Source organism: Pongo abelii, chromosome 12 (genome assembly GCF_028885655.2).
Source record: "Pongo abelii isolate AG06213 chromosome 12, NHGRI_mPonAbe1-v2.0_pri, whole genome shotgun sequence".
In the NCBI taxonomy this organism is placed as follows: Eukaryota; Metazoa; Chordata; class Mammalia; order Primates; family Hominidae; genus Pongo; species Pongo abelii.
In genome coordinates this window covers 44,722,067-44,736,019 of record NC_071997.2, presented here as the reverse complement: position 1 = coordinate 44,736,019, position 13,953 = coordinate 44,722,067, and the positions used below count along the sequence as shown (strand labels likewise).

The window sequence follows — 13,953 nt, the reverse complement described above, 5'->3', positions numbered from 1 at the left end:
AGCTTTTCCACCATTCTTACTTGTTTCCTACTTTCAGTTGATAACTTGGGGAGCCCTCTCTTCCTCTCACACCCCATATCCAATGCATCCGCAACTGTTGTGTCAACAGTTATATCAGGTCTCTGGGGTGATATTCGGCCAAGGGGGTAATCTGGAGCAATCCATGGCTGGATGAAATTTGGGAACCCCAGGTGCCAGTCTGCCCCACTCCCTGCATGCCTTGTTGCCATGCCTCAGAAAATTGAGGAAATCAAGCACTTTCTGCTTACTGCCTGGCGAAAGGATGCCAAATCTGTCAAGATCAAGAAAAAGAAGGGCAGGCTGGGTGTGGTGACTCATGCCTGTAATCCGAGCACTTTGGGAGGCTGAGGAGGGTGGATCACGAGGTCAGGAGTTCAAGACCAGCCTGGCCAATATGGTGAAACCTTGTCTCTGCTAAAAATACAAAAATTAGCCCGGCATGGTGGCATGTGCCTGTAGTCCCAGCTACTCAGGAGGCTGAGTCAGGAGAATTGCTTGAACTTGGGAGGCGGAGGTTACAGTGAGCCAAGATTGCACCACTGCACTTCAGCCTAGGGGCAGTGTGAGACTCTGTCTCAATAAATAAATAAATAAATAAATAAATAAATAAGAAAGAAAAGAAGGACAATGTGAAATTTGAAGTTCAATGCAGCAGATACCTGTACACCATGGTTATAGGGAAAAAGAGAAGGCAGAGAAACTGAAGCAGTCCCTGCCCCCTGATTTGGCAGTGAAGGAGCTGAAATGAACCACACACACTGATTTGAACTGTATTAAAATACTAACACACACACACAAACAAATAACTATATCAGTTCTTCCTTTAAAATACATCCAGGGCCAGGTGTGGTGGCTCACGTCTGTAATCCCAGCACTTTGGGAGGCCAAAGTGGGTGGATCACTTGAGGTCAGGAGGTTTTTTTTTTTTTTTTTTTTTTTGAGACAGAGTCTCGCTCTGTTGCCCAGGCTGAAGTGCAGTGGCACGATCTTGGCTCACTGCAACCTCTGCCTCCTAGGTTCAAGCGATTCTTTTGCCTCAGCCTCCCAAGTAGCTGGGACTACAGGCATACACCACTAAGCCCAGCTAATTTTTGTATTTTTTTTTTTTTTAGTAGAGACGGCATTTCACCATATTGGCCAGGCTGGTCTTGAACTCCTGACCTCGTGATCCGCCTGCCTCGGCCTCCCAAAGTGCTGGGATTACAGGCGTGAGCCACCGCGCCCGGCCGAGCTCAGGAGTTTGACCAGCCTGGCCAATATGGTGAAACCCCGTCTCCACTAAAAATACAAAAAATTAGCTGGGCATGGTGGCAGGAGCCTGTAGTACCAGCTACTGGGGAAGTTGAGGCAGCAGAATTGCTTGAACTCGGGAGGCGGAGGTTGCAGTGAGCCGTCATCACACCACTGCACTCCAGCCTGGGCAACAAGAGCGAAACTCCATTTCAATCAATCAATCAATCAATCAATCAATCAATCAATCCAGACTCTGACCAGAATGTCTTCTTCCCTTCCACTGCTACCACCTTGATCCAAACGACTGCTGTCTCCTCACAGCCTCCTGCCTGTTTCGCCTATCTCAGCCCTGTCTCCCTACCACTCAGTCTCAGACTCCGTAAGCCTGATTTATTGTTCTAAAGCTCAAGTCAGATCCTTCCTCTCCACCTTTTTTTTTTTTTTTTTTTTTGATTCAGAGTCTCACTCTGTCGCCTAGGCTGGGACGCGGTGGTGTGATCTCGGCTCCCTGCAACCTCTGCCTCCTGGGTTCAAGCAATTCTCCTGCCTCAGCCTCCTGAGTAGCTGGGTTGGCTAATTTTTGTATTTTTAGTAGAGACGGGGTTTCACCATGTTAGCCAGGCTGGTCTCGAACTCCTGACCTCGTGATCCGCCCACCTCGGCCTCCCAAAGTGCTGGGATTACAGGCACGACCCATGGTGCCTGGCCTTTTTTTTCTTTTTTTTTTTTTTTCAGAAGGAGTCTTGCTTTGTTGCCAGGCTGGAGTGCAGTGGTGTGATCTCTGCTCACTGCAACCGGGTTCAAGTGATTCTCCTGCCTCAGCCTCCCGAGTAGCTGAGACTACAGGCGGGCACCACCACACCCAGCTAATTTGTGTATTTTTCTGTTGTTGTTGTTTTTTTTTTGAGACGGAGTCTTGCTCTGTTGCCCAGGCTGGAGTGCAGTGGCGCAATCTTGGCTCACTGCAAGCTCTGCCTCCCAGGTTCACGCCATTCTCCTGCCTCAGCCTCCTGAGTAGCTGGGACTACAGGCGCCCACCACCAAGCCCGGCTAATTTTTTTTGTATTTTTAGTAGAGACGGAATTTCACCATGTTAGCCAGGATGGTCTCGATCTCCTGACCTCGTGATCCGCCTGCCTCGGCCTCCCAAAGTACTAGATTACAGGCGTGAGCCACTGCACCCAGCCCTAATTTTTCTTAGTAGAGACGGGGTTTCACCATGTTGGCCAGGATGGTCTGGATCTCTTGACCTCGTGATCTGCCGGCCACGGCCTCCCGAAGTGCTGGGATTACAGGCATGAGCCACCGCGCCCGGCCTTTCCTCTCCCCACTTAAGAAACATCCTACTGTTGCTTATCATCTCAGAGTAAAAGCCACAGTGCTTACAATAGCGATTAAGCTTTACACCTTCCGTCTTCCTGCGCACCTTCTCTGAGCTCATCCCTATCACGTGCTTGTCATGCTCCACCCACCCAAGCATTCTAAGTATGCTTCCATCTCAGGGCCTTCGCATTTGCTCCACCCTCTGCCTTAAATGTTCTTCTTGATAACCCAGCGGGAATTGTACATGAGCTGACGTATTTATGCTGCATCACGGTCACTGTCATCTTACCATATCAAACTGAAAATGTCGCTGCTATCTGGACAGTAAGACATGTTTTATTGAGTAAATGATTTTTCTCTGTTTCTGTGCTTCCGCACTAGTGGTTTGTTCAGTAATAAATATGTGTGACCAGGCCGGGCGCAGTGGCTCACACCTGTAATCCTAGCATTTTGGGAGGCCGAGGCAGGCGGATTGCCTGAGCTCAGGAGTTCGAGACCAGCCTGGGCAACACGGTGAAACCCTGTCTCTACTAAAATACAAAGAATTAGCCGGACATGGCGGCATGTGCCTGTAGTCCCAGCTACTCGGGAGGCTGAGGCAGAAGAATTGCTTGAACCGGAGAGGCAGAGGTTGCAGGGAGCCGAGATTTGCCACTGCACTCCAGCCTGGGCGACAGAGTGAGACTACGTCTCCAAAAAATAAAAATAAAAATAAATAAATATGTGTGACCTTTTATCTGACAAAATAAAAAAAACAAAAGGAAATAAATAAAAACTTGAGTCGTTGTTTTTCTGGCCTGTTCACTGCCCCTTCCCACTGCAGCACGCTGCCCATGTTTGACCCATCTGGAATGCCTTCTCCTTATCCATTTGGGAGCTTCAGGGAGGCCTTCCACAAAGCCCCAGACCTCAGGCCAAAATCTTAGGGAGTTTATGGCCAAGAGAACTTCACCAAAAGAACCATTATTAAAAGAAGAGGCCAGGCGCGGTGGTTCAAGCCTGTAATCCCAGCACTTTGGGAGGCCTTGTTCTATCTATAGCAACACTCTGAATATTTCCTTTATGGAATCATAGAGTTATTTATACAGTTATTTTCTTAATGACTATCTCTCCTTTTGGAAATACTTTCATTTGTATTTTAAAATTTTAAATTGTAGTAATTTATTTATTTATGTATTTCTTTATTTTGAGACAGAGTCTCACTCTGTTGCCCAGGCTCACCACAACCTCCACCTCCTGGATTCAAGCAATTCTCCTGCCTCAGCCTCCTGAGTAGCTGGGATTACAGGCGTGCACTACCATACCTGGCTAATTTTTGTATTTTTAGTAGAGACGGGGTTTCACCATGTTGGCCAGGCTGGCCTTGAACTCCTGACCTCAGGTGATTTGCCGGCCTCAGCCTACCAAAGTGCTGGGATTACAGGCGTGAGCCACTGCGCCGGGCCAAATTGTAGTAATTTATTTTTGAATAGGAAAATATTTACATCGTTCACACTGTCAATGATGTACCAAAGGCTATGCATTGAAGCCTCCTTCCCACTCTTCTCCCAGCCCCTCCACTCACCTCTCCAGGATGTCCATATAACTAGATTCTTGTGTTTCTACAAATAATATTTTATGCATATGTAAACAAACATACACCTATTCTTCCTCTTCCCCACCACTTTTTCTTTTTTTTGCACAAATGGTACTAAATTATATACATTGGTCTTTTTGCTGTCTCCCCTCTCCTGTTGCCTCATGCCTTGTATTCATCTTAGTTATTTATTTAATTCATTTTAGCGACATCTCAAGAAAATAAAGACAAATCCCCATTTCATTTGTCATGTTTAACTAGAAGTTAAATGGAATTTTCTTGTTCTCACTTTTTTTTTTTCCTGGACAATCCCTACTGCAGAACTCATTTCTTTTTTTAATCGCTCATGGGCAGTGTAAAGGAAGGATCTATGTGTTTATCTTCTACCCAACCACTTAAGATTGGCAAATATGGCCAGGTGTGGTGGCTCACGCCTGTAATCCCAGCACTTTGGGAGGCTGAGATGGGCGGATCCCTTAAGCCCAGGAGTTCAGGACTAGCTTGGCCAACGTGGTGAAACCTCATCTCTACTAAAAATAGAAAAAAATTCCAGGCGTGGTGGTACACACCTGTAGTCCTAGTTACCCGGGAGGCTGAGATGGGAAGATCACCTGAGCCCGGGAGGTTGAGGCTGCAGTGATTGAGTCATGGTTGCGTCACCGCACTCCAGCCTGGATGACAGAGAAAGGCCCTGTCTCAGCTGGGCGCGGTGGCTGGCACCTGTAATCCCAGCACTTTGGGAGGCTGAGGTGGGGGATCACTTGAGGTCAGGAGTTTGAGGCCACCCTGGCAAACTTGGTGAAATCCCTTCTTTCCTAAAAATACAAAAAAAATTAGTTGGACTTGGTCATGCACACCTGTAATCCCAGCTACTTGGGAGGCCGAGACAGGAGAATCGCTTGAACCCAGGAGGCAGAGATTGCAGTGAGCTGAGATCGCGCCACTGCACTTCAGCCTGGGTGAGGCGACAGAGTGAGACTCTTTCTCAAAAAAGAAAAAAAAAAAAAGGAAGACCTTGTTTCAAAAATAATAATAATTTTAAAATGAAAAAATTAGCCAGGCATGGTGGTACACACCTGTAGTCCTAGCTAATTGGGAGGCTAAGGTGGGAGGATTGCTTGAGCTCAGGAGGTCAAGACTACAGTAAGCAGTGATCATGCAAGCGCACTCCAGCCTGGGCAACAGAGCAGGACCTTGTCTCAAAAAAAATTTTTTTGGGGCCAGACACGGTGGCTCACGCCCATGATCCCAGCACTTTTGGAGGCTGAGGCGAGCAGATCACCTGAGGTCAGGAGTTCAAAACCAGCCTGGCCAACATGGTGAAACCCCCTCTCTACAAAAATTAGCTGGGCATGATGGCGGGTGCCTGTAATCCCAGCAACTTGAGAGGCTGAGGCAGGAGAATCACCTGAACCCAGGAGGCGGTGAGCTGAGAGCTCGCCATTGCACTCCAGCCTGGGCGACAAGAGCGAAACACCGTGTCAAAAAGAAAAATTGTTGATTTTGGGCCAGGCACAGTGGCTCACGCCTATAATCCCAACACTTTGGGAGTCCCAGACGGGCGGATTGCCTGAGGTCAAGAGTTCAAAACCAGCCTGTTCAACATGATGAAACCCCGTCTCTACTAAAAATACAAAAATTAGCTGGGCGTGGTGGTGAGTCCCTGTAATTCCAGCTACTTGGGAGGCTGAGGCAGGAGAATCACCTGAACCTGGGAGGTGGAGGTTGCAGTGAGCCAAGGCCATGTCACTGTACTCCAGCCTGGGTGACAGAGTGAGGCTCCATCTCAAAAATAAATAAATAAATAAAAACAAAAACAACCAAAAGAAAAATTTTGTTAATTTTGCAGTGATCTAGAAATTTTGAGTTAAAAAGCCATTAATTTTTGAAAAATTCTCAGCCATTATTATGTCAAATATTTCTTCTGTTCCTTTCTCGCTTTCTTCTCTTTTTGGTATTCCTACTACATGTAAGTTATACTTTTCATAATTGTTCCACAGTTCTTGGATCTTGGATAGTCTGTTCTATCTTTTTCATCATATCTTCCCTTTTCATTTCAGTTTTAGAAGTTCTATTGACATATCTTTTTTTTTTTTTTTTTGACACAGAGTCTCACTCTGTCGCCCAGGTTGGAATGCAGTGGCACGATCTTGGCTCACTGCAACCCCACCTCCTGGGTTCAAGCAATTCTTCTGCTTCAGCTTCCCGAGTAGCTGGGAGTACAGGTGCACCCCACCACGCCCAGCTAATTTTTGTATTTTTAGTAGAGACGGGGTTTCACCATATTGGCCAGGCTGGTCTCGAACTCCTGACCTCGTGGTCTGCTGCCTCGGCCTCCCAAAGTGCTGGGATTACAGGCGTGAGCCACCGCACCCAACCGACATATCTTTAAGCTCACGGATTCTTCCCTTGGTCATGTCCAGTCTACAGATGAGCAGATGAGCCCATCAAATGCATTCTACCTTTCTCTGTCTCTCTTTTTTTTTTGAGAAGGACTCTCACTCTGTCACCCAGGCTGGAGTGCAGTGGCACGATCTCTGCTCACTGAAACCTCTGCCTCCTGGGTTCCAGCGATTCTTCTGCCTCAGCCTCCCAAGTCACTGGGACTACACATTCCACCACATCCGGCTAATTTTTTTTATTTTTTATTTTATTTTTAGTAGAGATGGGGTTTCGCTGTGTTAGCCAAGATGGTCTTGATCTCCTGACCTCGTGATCTGCCTGCCTCGGCCTCCCAAAGTGCTGGGATTACAGGTGTGAGCCACCACGCCCGGCCTCTACCTTTCTCTTTTTTTAATTTTTTAATTTTTTAATTTTTGTTTTGCTATCCCTCCCCCCTCCCCCTACCTTTCTCTTGCAGTGTTTTTAATTTCCAGCATTTCTTTCTGATTCTTTCTTAGAGTTTCCATCTTTCTGCTTGCATTACTTCTCTGTTCTTGCATGGTGTTCACTTTTTCCATTAGAGGCCTTAGCATGTTAATCATAGTTATTTTAAATTCCAGGTCTGATCATTCCAAAATCTCTGTCATATCTGAGTCTGGTTCTGATGCTTGCTTTATGTCTCCAAATTTCATTTTTTGCCATTTAGCATGCCTTATACATTTTTTGTTGAGACCTAGACATGATGTTTCACATTAAAGAAACTGAGGTAGACAGGCCTTTAGGGTAATGCTTTATGATTATTTGGCTAGGAGTTAGGCTGTGTTTACTTTTTATTGTAGCTGTATGTGTTAGAGGTTAAAATTATTTTCCAATGTCCTTGTTTGGCTAGGAGTTAGGCTGTGTTTACTGTTGTTGTAGCTGTATGTGTTATGGGTTAAAATTATTTTCCAATGTTCTTGTTTTTGTCTCCCCTGATTGCTTTTCTTTCTTTTCTCTCTTTCTCTCTCTTTCTCTCTTTCTTTCTTTTCTTTTCTTTTCTTTCCTTTTCTTTTCCTTCCTCCCTCCCCTCCCCTCCCTCCCTCCTTCTCTCTCTCTCTCTTTCTTTCTTTTTCTTTTTTCAGTCTCACTCTGTCACCCAGGCTAGAGTGCAGTGGCATGATCTTGGCTCACTGAAACCTCCACTTCCACCTCCCGGGTTTAAGCAATTCTCCTGCCTCAGCGTCCCAAGTAGCTGGGATTAGAGGTGTGCACCACCACACCCGGCTAATTTTTGTATTTTTAATAGAGATGAGTTTTCGTCATGTTGGCCAGACTGGTCTCAAACTCCTGGCCTCAAGTGATCCACCCACCTCGGTCTTCCAAGTGCTGGGGTTACAGATGTGAGCCACAGTGCCTGGCCATGTATCCCCTGTTTTCTTTGGGTTTCTCTAGTGACAACTTCTGAAAATAGAGTCTGAGCCTTGCCGTTCTTTTAAACGTAATCCACTGTTATACAGGAGGCCGATTATTGTAGTGGTAAGGTGTTGGGGAAGAGGAAGTATTCTATAATCCTATGAGCAGGTCTTTTGGCAAGCCTGTGCCTCTGGGCTGTGACCTTCATAAGAGCTTCTCAGCATTTTTTTCTTTTTCTTTTTTTTTTTAGATGGAGTTTGACTCTTGTTTCCCAGGCTGGAGTGCAATGGCATGATCTCAGCTCACCACAACCTCCGCCTCCCAGGTTCAAGCGATTCTCATGCCTCAGCTTCCCCAGTAGCTGGGATTATAGGCATGCAGCATCACACCCAGCTAATTTTGTACTTTTAGTGGAGACGGGGTTTCTCCGTGTTGGTCAGGCTGGTCTCAAACTCCCGACCTCAGGTGATCCACCTGCCTCAGCCTCCCAAAGTGCTGAGATTACAGGCGTGAGTTTTTAACTCTTTAAGTTTGTCCACAGGCTGAAAGCCTCCTGCAATTTGTCAATTACAGTTTAAGTTTTTCTATCAGTACAGGCTTCAGCTACTGGTAAGATGTGGTTCTCTGTGGTTCTCAGTAACCACCTCTTTCTCTGGTATTTGGGATGGCAGTTTGCCCTGTGACCTCGATTCTCTGATGGATCCAAGAAAAGTTGTTAGTTTGTTCAGTTTTTTTCTTGTCGTAAGCACAAAAGTGATAACTTCCAAGCTTTTTTACATGTCAGACCAGAAACTAGAAGCCCCTTAATTAATATTTCTACCTCAGTGATTCATAACTTAAATTTCTAGTCTAGGTTTTTCCTTTGAGCTCCTGATCTATCTACACTTCCACTCAAATATCTCAGAGGTAACTCAGTGCAATGTGTCAAGACCAAATTTATGATTTCTCCTCCCCAAAACAACTAATTTTTCAATTTCCCCTCCTCAGAAATGGCCCTCCTCCCAGCTCAATTCCCAGGCCACAGAATACATCTCTGATGGCTTCCTCACCATATCCAATGCCTTACCAAGTCTTGTTGATTTTAATTCCTTGATATCTCTCAAAAGAATCCATGCCTCTTTCTGTTGTCACTATCCTGGTTCAAGTCACTTACCAACAACTGTAATAACTTCTTACATTTGTCCACCCCATCCCTGAAGACTCCCCTACCTCACCCACCCATTCAAAATGTAAATCTGATGATGTGCCACCATGTTGTTCCTGTGTCCCCCAGCCCTCTGTGACAGAGACTTTGTATAAGTGCTGCTCCCTCTGGAAACGCCCTTTCCCTTCCTGTCTCCTGGTTCACCCATGACCACTTCTTCAGATCTCAATTCAAGCTGCCTGCCCTCAGGGAAACCTTTTCTAACTCCCCAGGCTAGATTCCTGTCCCTCCTTTTATACACTCGCAGAAGTCTGCCTGGCCCCTTCATGGCACTTACGCTGCTCTGTAATGACATATTCATTTGTGAATTTATTCAGTGGAAGTCTGTCTCCCCAATTAGAGACAAGTCTAATTTCCTTCTCCCCAAGAGAGAAGGAAACAAGTCTATCTTACTCACCATTTATCTCCAGCCCCTAACATAAGGCCTCGTACAAAGTAGGTGCTATGAAAGTTTTATTAAATGACTAAATTAAATCTGTCTTCCACATCCTGATACCTCCCAGATGTACATAGCCAGCCTGGTCCCCTCTCCTAATCTCAATCTATAGGTTGCAGCTCCTGCTACAAAGTTCCTCCTGGTGATCCACAAAGAATCCTACCTCCTCTGCAGGGCCCGGACCTGGTGAACACCACCACCTTTTACCTGTTGCTTCAGGCAGAACCTGATGCTCATCTCAAACCCTTCCTTCTCCCTCAACTACCACGTTCGGAAACCACAAAGTCTGTTCCCTCCTATCTCCTCAATATCTCCCAAACCTGCCCATTGTTTTCTTCCACAGCATCCCTACCCTACTTTAGACCACGGTCACCTCTTGCTTATATTTCTACAGTAGCCTCCAGAATGGTCTCTTTAGGAAATCTTGTCCCTCCAAAGGATTATTGACAAAGAACTCTATTTGAAACACAAATTTCATTCTTATTTTATTGTTTATTTATTTTATTTTTTGAGACAGGGTCTCACTCTGTCACCCAGGTTGGACTGCAGTGGTGCGATCATGGCTCACTGCAGGCTTGACCTCCCTGGCTAAAGCGATCCTCCCACCTCAGCCTCCTCGGTAGCTGGGACTACAGGTCTGTGCCACCAGGCTTGGCTAATTTTTTGTATTTTTTTTTTTTATAGACGGGGTTTCACCATGTTGCCCAGACAGGTCTCAGAGTTCTGGGCTCAAGCGATCTGCCTGTCTCCACCTCCCAAAGTGCTAGGATTACAGGCTTGAGCCACCACACCCAACCCAAATTTCATTCTTAAAATGAATTTATTTTTTTCTTTTCTTTTCTTTCTTTTTTCTGAGACAGAGTCTTGTTTTGTTGCCGAGGCCGGAGTGCAGTGGCACGATCTCAGCTCACTGCAACCTCCACCTCCTGGGTTCAACTGATTCTCCTGCCTCAGCCTCCTGAGTAGCTGAGACTATAGGCACACGTCGCCACACCTGGCTAATTTTTTTGTATTTTTGGTAGAGACAGGGTTTCATCATGTTGGCCAGGCTAGTCTTGAACTCCTGACCTCAAGTGATCCACCTGCCTTGGCTTCCCAAAATGCTGGGATTACAGGCATGAGCCACCATGCCCAGCCTAAAATGAATTTAATTCTTAAAATTAGATGACTGGGTGTGGTGGCTTGGTGTGGTGGCCTGTAATCCCAGAACTTTGGGAGACCAAGGCTTCAGTTCAAGACCAGCCTGAGCAACATAGTGAGACCACCTCTCCCCCCGTTTTTTGTTTGTTTGTTTTTGTTTTTGTTTTTTTGAGACAGAGCCTTCCTCTGTCGCCCAGGCTGGAGTGCAGTGGCGTGATCTCAGCTCACTGCAACCTCCGCCTCCTGGGTTCAAGCGATTCTCCTGCCTCAACCTCCTGAGTAGCTGGGACTACAGGCATGTGCCACCATGCACCGCTAATTTTTGTATTTTTAGTAGAGATGGGGGTTTCACCATATTGGCCAGGCTGGTCTCGAACTCCTGACCTCAGGTGATCTGCCCGCCTTGGCCTCCCAAAGTGCTGGGATTACAGACATGAGCCACCACGTACCAGCCCTACCTCCCCTTTAAAAAAATTTTTTTTTTTTGAGACAGAGTCTTGCTCTGTCACCAGGCTGGAATGCAGTGGTGCGATCTCAGCTCACTGCAATCTCTGACTCCCTAGTTCAAGCGATTCTCCTGCCTCAGCCTCCCGAGTAGCTGGGATTATAGGCGCATGCCACCACACCCAGCTAATTTTTGTATTTTTAGTACAGATGGGGTTTCACCATGTTGGCCAGGATGGTTTCAATCTCCTGACCTCATGATCCACCCACCTTGACCTCCCAGAATGCTGGGATTACAGGCCTGAGCCACTATACCCAGCCGGAAAAAAAAAAAAAAATTTAAAGAAAAAAAAATTAGATTCTCACTTCCTTTCTATTCTGTTCTATCCCATTCTATTTACTTCTGTTTACTTAATGGGCTTTGCAGACCGTAGAGCCACCTCCCAGCCTCCACTTCCCTTCCCTGCCTGAGACTCTGCTGTGGGCTGGCCTGCCTCCCTGGGCAGCTTCTTCCAGTTCTCCACAGGAGCTGTGTTCTTTCATGTCCCAGCCTCTGCATGGCTTCTTCCACCCACACTTAGTCCCTCCCCTTAGCACCCTTTGTCTGGCTAACCCCTACTCAGGTCAGGGTGTGGGGACTCTCCCAGAGAGTCCCACTGCCCCCCACACTTCCCTGATCAAGGCGCTTGTCACCCTGCTGCCAGCCCCTCTTTGCTTCTTTGCTCCCACTGGAATATAAGCGCCATCCTTACTGGGGCATTGCTTTTGGCTGTGTCTCCCAGTAGGTATAGTAAGCATTTAGTAAAAATCGCAGAGCAAATGAAGGAACACTAAATTCAGAAACATCAGAATGAATCATGATGCTGCCTCTCTAGGGAAATCCTGGCATGTAAGATGTTAAAAAGGAAGATTACTGCCACACAAGTGCTATCCCCACAACTGCTTCAGTAATGGCAAAACCCTATCATGGTAGGACACATGTGTTCTCACTAGTTCCTGAATCAAGAAAGGTAGATCTAGCGGAACATCAGCGCATAATCTGAGCAGGCTATGAAAGAGGCTGGGGTCCATGGCTGACTTTACTGTGATGTGTAGCTGGCATCGTTGGCTGCATGGCAGTTAATCCCATTGTAGGAAAGGTTTTTAAAAGCTTTACTTCAGTGGCAATCTTTTGGCTCTTGCCACCAGTCTGTGGGAAAAGGTGCACTGTAACAGCTGCTGTGAATGTTTTCTTACTTTCCCAAAACCTAGTAAAGGCGGAGAGGAGAACTTGAAAGTCTTCTACCTAAGCGAATGCTGGGGGGCAACTGAAGGGTTGATGATCAAAGACTCCAGGTGTTTGGCGGAGGCTCTCAAGTATAGGAGGACACAGGGTAGCTATGAAAATAGGAAGGGAGAAGTAGTGTGTGAGGAAATGGAGATGGCTGAGTTCTAAATCCAGGCTAAACACAGCAAAAATTCTTGAGATTTTACCCATCTTATAAAACGAAAGGAGAAAGATAACTTTGTCTGTTTCCTCTACCCAAGAATGCCAGTCTGGCAAGTGGGTGTATCATAAACAAAAGTCATGGGAACATGGATGCCCTGAGCATCAGTTTCTCCAAAAGAGGAGGAGGAACTAAGTACCTTTCTCTTAGGATCAATACGACAGTGATCTCATTTAGACAGAGGCTTTTTCACAAACTAGGATGATGGCCAGGCACAGTGGCTCTTGCATGTAATCCCAGCATTTTTGGAAGCCGAGGCAGGCAGACCATTTGAGGCTGGGAGTTTGAGACCAGACTGGCCAACATGGGGAAACCCTGTCTCTACTAAAAATACAAAAATTAGCCGGGCATGGTGGCAGGTGCCTGTAATCCCAGCTACTTGGGAGGCTGAGGCAAGAGAATCACTTGAACCCAGGAAGCAGAGGTTGCAGTGAGCCAAGATCGTGCCACTGCACTCCAGCCTGGGCGACAGAGCCAGATCCTGTCTCAAAAAAAAAAAAAAAAAAGGATGAGACAGGCTAAGACACACATGGATGAGATTGCCCTTGAGTGTGGCTGGGTGAATCACATCATGGCCCTCACAGGTCCCTCATGCCCTGCTGGCTTCTCACCTCTAGAAATCATCCTATTTATAATATCTGTATTTTGTTTTGAATCAAAGGCTCAGTTAAGGCAGAAAAAAAATCTATAAAATGCAGCCTGAGGGAGTTGGTGGGGTGGGGAGGGGCTAGGATGTTCAGGGACAGCTGTTCTGGAAAACGGGCCTTACAGTTGAAGCCAGGCCAGGCACGGCGCTCATGCCTATAATCCCGACACTTTGGGGGGCTGAGGTGGGTGAATTGCTTGAGCCAAGGAGTTCAAGACCAGCCTAGGCAACATAGTGAGACCCTGTCTCTATTAAAAAAAAAAAAAAAGAAAAGAGTTGAAGCCAGAGAAGACATGTGGCATTGAGCTCTTGTGGCAGAAGGAAGAATGGCAAAGACCCGTAAAAAGACAAGTTTGGGATGTTTGAGGGGCTACAGATGGTGAGTGGTTGGGAGCATGTAAGGCAGAGGCAGGAGGGGCAGGAGCTATGGTTCATGCAGGACCACAGAAGAACCTGGGAGTTTGCTCGCCAGTAGACCATTCCAAAAGGTTTTAAGCAGGAAAACAATATAATCGTCTCTATATGTACAAATATCACACTGGCTTCCGAGTGGCGAGTGACCTTGGAATAGTAGAAAGGAATGAAATGTGAACAGGAAGGAGCCAAGAGTTGTGGCTGGGAGCCCAGTGAGGAAGCTGCCATGGTCCTCCAGCCAACAGAGGCGGTGAT

At 46.5% G+C, this 13,953-nt stretch overlaps 1 pseudogene; it reads left to right on the top strand.

Annotated features, from left to right (window-relative positions):
* Positions 1-228: 228 nt before the first annotated feature.
* Positions 229-800, top strand: LOC100448374 (large ribosomal subunit protein eL38-like; annotated as a pseudogene).
* Positions 801-13,953: the final 13,153 nt, after the last annotated feature.